The sequence below is a fragment of the Geospiza fortis genome, unplaced genomic scaffold (assembly GCF_000277835.1).
Source record: "Geospiza fortis unplaced genomic scaffold, GeoFor_1.0 scaffold112, whole genome shotgun sequence".
Classification (NCBI taxonomy): Eukaryota; Metazoa; Chordata; class Aves; order Passeriformes; family Thraupidae; genus Geospiza; species Geospiza fortis.
In genome coordinates this window covers 28,772,068-28,778,813 of record NW_005054298.1, presented here as the reverse complement: position 1 = coordinate 28,778,813, position 6,746 = coordinate 28,772,068, and the positions used below count along the sequence as shown (strand labels likewise).

The following is a 6,746-nucleotide window of genomic DNA, read 5'->3' as shown; positions in this document are numbered from 1 at the left end:
AGCCTCTCTTACAAAATGGTTTTCAGTTTTAGCATAGCTTTTATTTTTGAAACATTGAAAATGCTATTTTAGTTTGCTCTGCTTTCATTCTGGAAGCTTTCCTTTGGAATGGGGGTGTTTCCTAAAAAGCTTTGGTATAATTAATACTTCTCTGTGGTTGTACATGATTTGATGCTGCCTGACAGGATAAAATCAGAGAAGCATCACCCAGGCCTCTCCCCCAGTCTTTTCCACTGTTTTCTTTGCTTTAAAGCTCACCAGTCCTTGCATGCTCAATGTGTTCTGGCACCTCAGTGCTGTCCCAGGGCTGAGGGGACCATGCAATGGTGATGACCCTAAGCTTTTATATGGCAACTCCATTCTTTGAACATCTTTTCCACATTTCACAGAATCACAGAATTGTTAGGGTTGTTGGAAGGGGCCTCTGGAGAGCACCCAGCCTCCTGCCAAGGCAGGGTCACCTGGAGCAGGGGCACAGGAATGCACCCAGGTGGGTTTGGAATGTCTCTGGAGAAGCAGACTCTGCGACCTCACTGGGAAACTGTGAGCGCTCTGGCACCCTCAGTATAACGTTCTTCCTCATGTTGAGGTGGAACTTAGTGTGTTTTAGTTGTGTTTTAGCCACTGCTCCTCATCCTGTAGCTGGGCACCGCTGAAGAGTCTGGCACCATCCTCTTGGCACCTTCCTTTGAGTTATTTATATGGATTAATGAGATCCCCTCTCCATCTCTTCTTCTCTGGACTAAACTGGTCCAGCTCCCGCAGTCTCTCCTTGTAAGAGAGTGCTCCAGATCTCTCACCATCTTTGTGCCCTCTGCTGGACCCTCTCCAGCAGCTCCTGGTGTTTTTAGTACCGAGGAGCCCAGACCTGGACACAGCGCTCCATGGCAACTCCATTCTTTGAACATCTTTTCCACATTTCACAGAATCACAGAATTGTTAGGGTTGTTGGAAGGGGCCTCTGGAGAGCACCCAGCCTCCTGCCAAGGCAGGGTCACCTGGAGCAGGGGCACAGGAATGCACCCAGGTGGGTTTGGAATGTCTCTGGAGAAGCAGACTCTGCGACCTCACTGGGAAACTGTGAGCGCTCTGGCACCCTCAGTATAACGTTCTTCCTCATGTTGAGGTGGAACTTAGTGTGTTTTAGTTGTGTTTTAGCCACTGCTCCTCATCCTGTAGCTGGGCACCGCTGAAGAGTCTGGCACCATCCTCTTGGCACCTTCCTTTGAGTTATTTATATGGATTAATGAGATCCCCTCTCCATCTCTTCTTCTCTGGACTAAACTGGTCCAGCTCCCGCAGTCTCTCCTTGTAAGAGAGTGCTCCAGATCTCTCACCATCTTTGTGCCCTCTGCTGGACCCTCTCCAGCAGCTCCTGGTGTTTTTAGTACCGAGGAGCCCAGACCTGGACACAGCGCTCCAGATGTGCCTCACTAGGGCCGAGTAGAGAAGGGAGGAGGATTTAAAGGAGGATAAGCCAATGAGAGGCGCCTTTCCTGCCGGGGTGATTTTTCCCCTTTTCCCCTTATTTTAAATGGCAGGGCCGGTGCCGGCGCTCCCCGCGGGGCCGTGGGCAGCGCTGGCCTTCGGGCGCCTCGGGCTGGTGTCGTGCCGGAGAGCGGGGAGACGGAGCCGGGCTCTGAGCTGGGGTTTGCCAGGACAGCCGGCGGTGCTGCTGCCTTACTCCTCCCATCCTCTCGCAGCGAGGTGCCGGCCGCGGACTCCTCCGAACTGAGCAAAGCGGAGGTGCCGCTCCCGCTGGGCAGCCTGAGGAAAGGTGGTGCTACGGACAGCAGTGAGAGAGATGCGGAGTGGGAAGGTGAACGGCGTGGCTGGTCCTCTCCGAGCGCTGTTCCTGCTGTGGGAAAGACGTGAGGCTGCTGTATTTGCCGGCCGAGGTGATGTGAGGGTCTGTCAGCCCCTGCTTTGCCTTGAGCACCTTTCCAGGCTTCCACACTGACTCTTAGAGCAGGTTACCTTCATCTGGCGTGTTATAAAATACAGATTTAATAATGCAAGACTCATCATGGCAAAAATTCTTAAACATTTTGAAATATTTTATGCTTTCTCATAGTTCAGTAAGTAGCAGTCCAAATTAGGTTTCTAAATATAGTAATTTTAAAAAAGGAAAAAATGTGGAGATTTATCCTGTAGGCTTAACAAAGTGGCATTTTAAACCTTCAAGTACATACGAATTAATTTTTCTTCTGAACATCACGTTCTGCTGAGAACGTTCTTGCTTTAACATCACCTTGGTTGGTACAAGTTGCCCGAGGAGTTGGGCAGAGCCTCGGGACGCTCCTGTCCCTGGGGACAAGGTGTTTCTGTGGGCAGGGTCCTGGGGGACAGGGCTGGCAGCGGTGCCAGGCTGTGCGGGCACGGCTGCCTCGCCTGGCTGCCGGCCCTTCCCGCTTCCCAGGCGCGAAGGCGGCAACTGCTGGAAGCAGGAGCTGGCACGTCAGGAGTGGTGGAATTCAAGGAAACAAATACCGGGGGAGAGCCGTGAGACAGAGTGGTTTTTAAGGCTGACATAGTTCTTTGTTGCAGTTCGGGGCAGCTTTTGTACAGCTGGAGCATCTGGTTGTGAACTCCCCACTTTGTCCTCTTACACCTCGGTTTGTGGGAATCAGTAGTAACATAGTTGTGATTTAAAATGTGGGGCTGTGTTTTCCTGTGCCTTCCTATGTGAGATGTGGAAAGATGGCTTTCGTGGTGCATTCCTAATTCCCATTTCCCTTTTTATAATGGGCTTCTGGAGATTAAAGAACAGAATGGGGTTGTGTGCTGCCTTTATTGTGCTCTTCTGTGGTTCATCTTGGGCAGATCTTGACCATCTCCTTCCTTCTGACTTTCATTTGTGTTACTCCAGTGGAGCCTTCAGCTTCCTGAGGGTGTCACAAAGGCAGGCAGTGTCCCTCATTCATACCTTATGCTCTGCAGCTCCATATGTTCGTGGTTGAATCTTGTGACAGCCACTACAATAAAACCCGACCCTGTCAGCCTGAGACACCGCTCCGCTGCTCTAGCTGCTGCTCCTCAGCTCCTGCTGGCAGGATCCCCAGGCTGGGCAGCAGCCAGCAAGAGCTGCAGGAGGGGCTTTTCTTACTCATAAAGATTTGTGCATCCCTTTTCATTGTCTGCAGCTCTGTCTCTGCCGGGCACCTGTGGAGGATAGTAATGCGCCTTTACAAACCAGGCTAGACCCTGAGCCTCAGTCTGAGTTAGCAGCTTAATGTCTCAATGTGTTCCTGAAGAGGACTGTTAGTATGAAGGCTGTGACTCCATGATGGAGTTGTTGGGATGAAGTTTCGTGGTATATGTAGGAAGATTTCCTGTTTCCACTCTAGTTGGTTGCAGTATTGGAGCATTGCAATAAACCAAGAGGCTGCTCTGTCTGGGCCCAGGGCTGTGCCTTAGAGCAGTCTGACCTCAGTAGGACTTGGCCAGTGTCTCTGACACCTTTGCTGGTGTGCCTTGTGTTTTCCCCTGCTGTGGGGATGGTCTCCAGACTATGGATTTGCAGCTAGTACAGATGGAAGGGGCTGATAATTACAAGAGCTGTGGGCTTTGCTGAAAGAAGTGTTGAACCTGCATCCTTTGGTGTTATGCAGGGCAAGGAAACAGCTGTACATATAGGTCAAAAAGTTTATATCCATTTCTGGTGTTTTGTTTCTATTCACTCATCAGTTTTGAGCATTGTTTTGTATTTAGGGTCTTGGAGAATTTTGGATCTCCTCTACCACTATTAGCTTTCCTTTCCAAAGGCATTCCTCTGTAGTTTCTGTAGTCGGTTTCCTTAAATCTTGGCTAAACTTCCTGCAGATGGAGTTTCAAAGAATCCCTGAATGTTCTTCATGCCCTTTCTTCTCCAGCCTCACTCCAAGGCCTTTATTGCTAAGGAAATCCATTGGTTCACTGTTACCCACCTAGAAAACAGGCTTCCATCAATGGTAGGCATCCTTCTCCTGTTCCTGTGGGGGTAGTTAAATTAATGTTCCCTCTTGTCCATGGTCTGGCAGAGTCTGTACTGGTGCTTGCGTGTATTCTGAGACACTGGAGGGAAAAACCATCAATACATTGTAAGCATTTCTGTCCAAATTTGGACTAACAGCAGTCCATACAGCTGTTTGGACAAGTAACTGAGGTAAAATATGAACAGAACCTGTAAGAGGTTTTTAGCATCCTGTTCTCCCATGGCCTTTGGGCTGTCCCCTGAGCTGTGTTGTTGAACAGGGGCACTCCACACTGTGTGTGCAGCTCTGGTGAATAAAGTGCTGCACTGGAGGGAGGAGGGAGGATTTCAGGACAGGCCGACTGGGTACAGTTTTACTTTCATGAAATTAGACAGCTACCAAGCACACAGTGTTCTTTGCTTTTAACAAGACTTCTTCTTCCCGGATGAAGAATAACACTGTGGCTGCTGAGGGCTGTACCTACTGGCATTGCTGTTCTCTGAACTACTGGAATTTTCACCCCAAGGTTTCTTTTGGTATTTCATCTTGGTTTGCTGCTTCCAAAAGCTTGGGTAAGATTGCTAGAATAGTGCAGAAAGCACTTGTTTTTTTCCTGGCTTCTGTGGTTGTGTGTCTTAGGGAGGGGGCAGACTGTTTCTTGATTGTATGGGGGCTTTTGCCTTCTTTAATTTTTATTTTAAGTCAGTACTAGTTTTAGGTTTCCAGAGTTTGTCAGCATAAAAACTCACATCGACACAGGTGCACTATTTAGCAGCAAAAACACCCCACTTGCACTGTGCATGTAAATCATAAAGTGAAGTAAGAAGAAACATTTTCTTCTCGCTTGTTTTTCCCTCTAGTTTGAAGATTTTCATGTTCCTTAACTGCATTGCTAAAGTGCTTGAGAGATGAAATTTGACATGGAAATTGCTTCCATTAAATAACTCAGTACTCTGACAAAGGAGGTTGTAGGCAGGTGGGGCTCAGTCTCTTCTCTCAGGTAACAAGCAATAGATCCAGAGGAAATTACCTAAAGTTGTGCCAGGAGAGGTTTAGGTTGGATATTAGCAAAGATTCTTCACTGAAAGGGTGCCCAGGATGTGGAGATGTGGCCCTTAGGAACAGGTTTGGCTGTGGACGTGACAATGCTGGGATAATGGTAGGACTTGATCTGAAAGGCCTTTTCCAACCAAACCAAATTTATGATTCTGTGATCAGCTATGCTGTTATTGAAAAACCTGTTAAAGTAAACTAGAGGTCTACCTGATTTGGAAAAGCAAATGTATAATTCTCCCATTCATTTAGAAACTGGCTTAGAAGCCTGGAAAGGCTTTATCAGTTCTGGACATGGAGGGGAAAAACCCAAGCCTTTGAAATTCCAGGACGTTCCTTGAGACAGATAACCAGGAGACTTTCCCTTCCATGCTAATCCTGCACAGCAGTTGTTTGCAGTTGCTGCATGCAGCGTTTTCCAATCTGTAGCTCTTATCTCTTGTTGGCACTAAGCGACAGGAGAGGGGGGAATGGCTCTGAGAGCAATGAGAGCTCCATTTTTGCTTTTCATGTCCTGAGCTGTTTTGGGATATTTGGGTATCAGTGATTGCCTGAGGCAGCAGAATCTTTGGTATTGTGCTCGTCTTAAAGTAACTGTAGCTGTTTAAAACTTCCTTTTCCTATGATGAGTTGTTCTAATAAATGTTACACAGTGCATCTCCTCTGTAGGATTTGCAGGAAGCTGGATGTTCAGGAGAGCGGAACTGAAAGCCTGGTGGGTTGGAGTGCTCTGGGAGCCCCTGCCTGGGGCTGCTTTGAGCAGGGAGCTCAGAGTCCTGCAGGGATGGAGGGGATGCTGTGCACTGAGTGAATGCTTCATGCCTCTGCTAGTTATGTGCTGCTGCTCTGCTCGCAGCTGCAGAGGATCCAAGGGCCAGTGCCACGAGTGCTCCTGAATTACAGCCCACCTTGGCAGGGAGAGGGGGTGTTTCCTCTCTGTTATTACATGGAGGGTGTGAATAATTTAAGTGATTGGGTGCAGTTCAGAGGTGCAGATGCCCGAGTGCTGTTTGGTTACCTCTGCAGGTAGGTCACCTGCCCAGACTCCAGCTTTGAATACCTTTGTTCCAGAGTTTATTGCTTCCATGATAACGGCAGCACTGGGATTGTCTGACTGTTTTCCCTGTGTCCTTGGATGATGCAAGTCTCAGTAGAAGCTTTGAGAAGGAGAAGGGAAAACGGGAGAGAACTTTGGAGGTTAGGCAACAGATGGGGCACAGTACCCTTCCCATATCCTTGCTGAAATGCTCCTGACCTGGACTTGCTGTGGGAGGAGGTTGGCATCCTAAAGATGGTCAGGAGCCACTTGCCCAAGCAGTGGCCCCACTCTGAGCCCAGCATTAGGTGCTGTGTATAAATTGTTGCAGCCTGTCATTCAATCGAATTTATTAAGTGCTGTATCATCCTTTTACCTTTGTCAAAGTCAAGTTCTGAGTGGGGGAAAAGGCAGGCAGCCTTGTGCAAGGCCAGCACTACAGATTCATCACCTTGCTGGTGAATATTGTGCACCTCTGACATCCTGAAGAGTGCTAAGCTGAGTTCCTGGGTTCCCTTTGCAGAGTCCCAGACGTGAAGCTGTCTGTGCTCTCCTGGGGACGAGGGGACAACCTGTTAGAAGCAGACGTGGTTCTGGTAAGTGGCACTCTGAGCCTCTCCTGCAGATACCCAGGGGAAAACTGAAAGGCTCCCTGCTGGAGGGAGGTTCATATTTGAACCAAAAAGTTTGGCTGTCACAGCAGG

The 6,746-nt window shown here is 48.7% G+C and overlaps 1 protein-coding gene across 2 annotated transcripts in view; it reads left to right on the top strand.

The window, feature by feature from the left end:
* CUNH2orf88 (chromosome unknown C2orf88 homolog) overlaps nt 1-6,746 on the top strand; it is a 20,443-nt gene that overhangs the window by 6,097 nt on the left and 7,600 nt on the right. The window contains exons 1-2 of one of the 2 annotated variants that reach the window (XM_031056724.1): nt 1,841-1,898; nt 6,566-6,638. The gene's annotated coding sequence lies outside the window, so the exon portion shown is untranslated. Of the gene's footprint in view, nt 1-1,840; nt 1,899-6,565; nt 6,639-6,746 lie in introns of those variants that run through there. The other variant, XM_031056722.1, reaches the window with a different exon arrangement.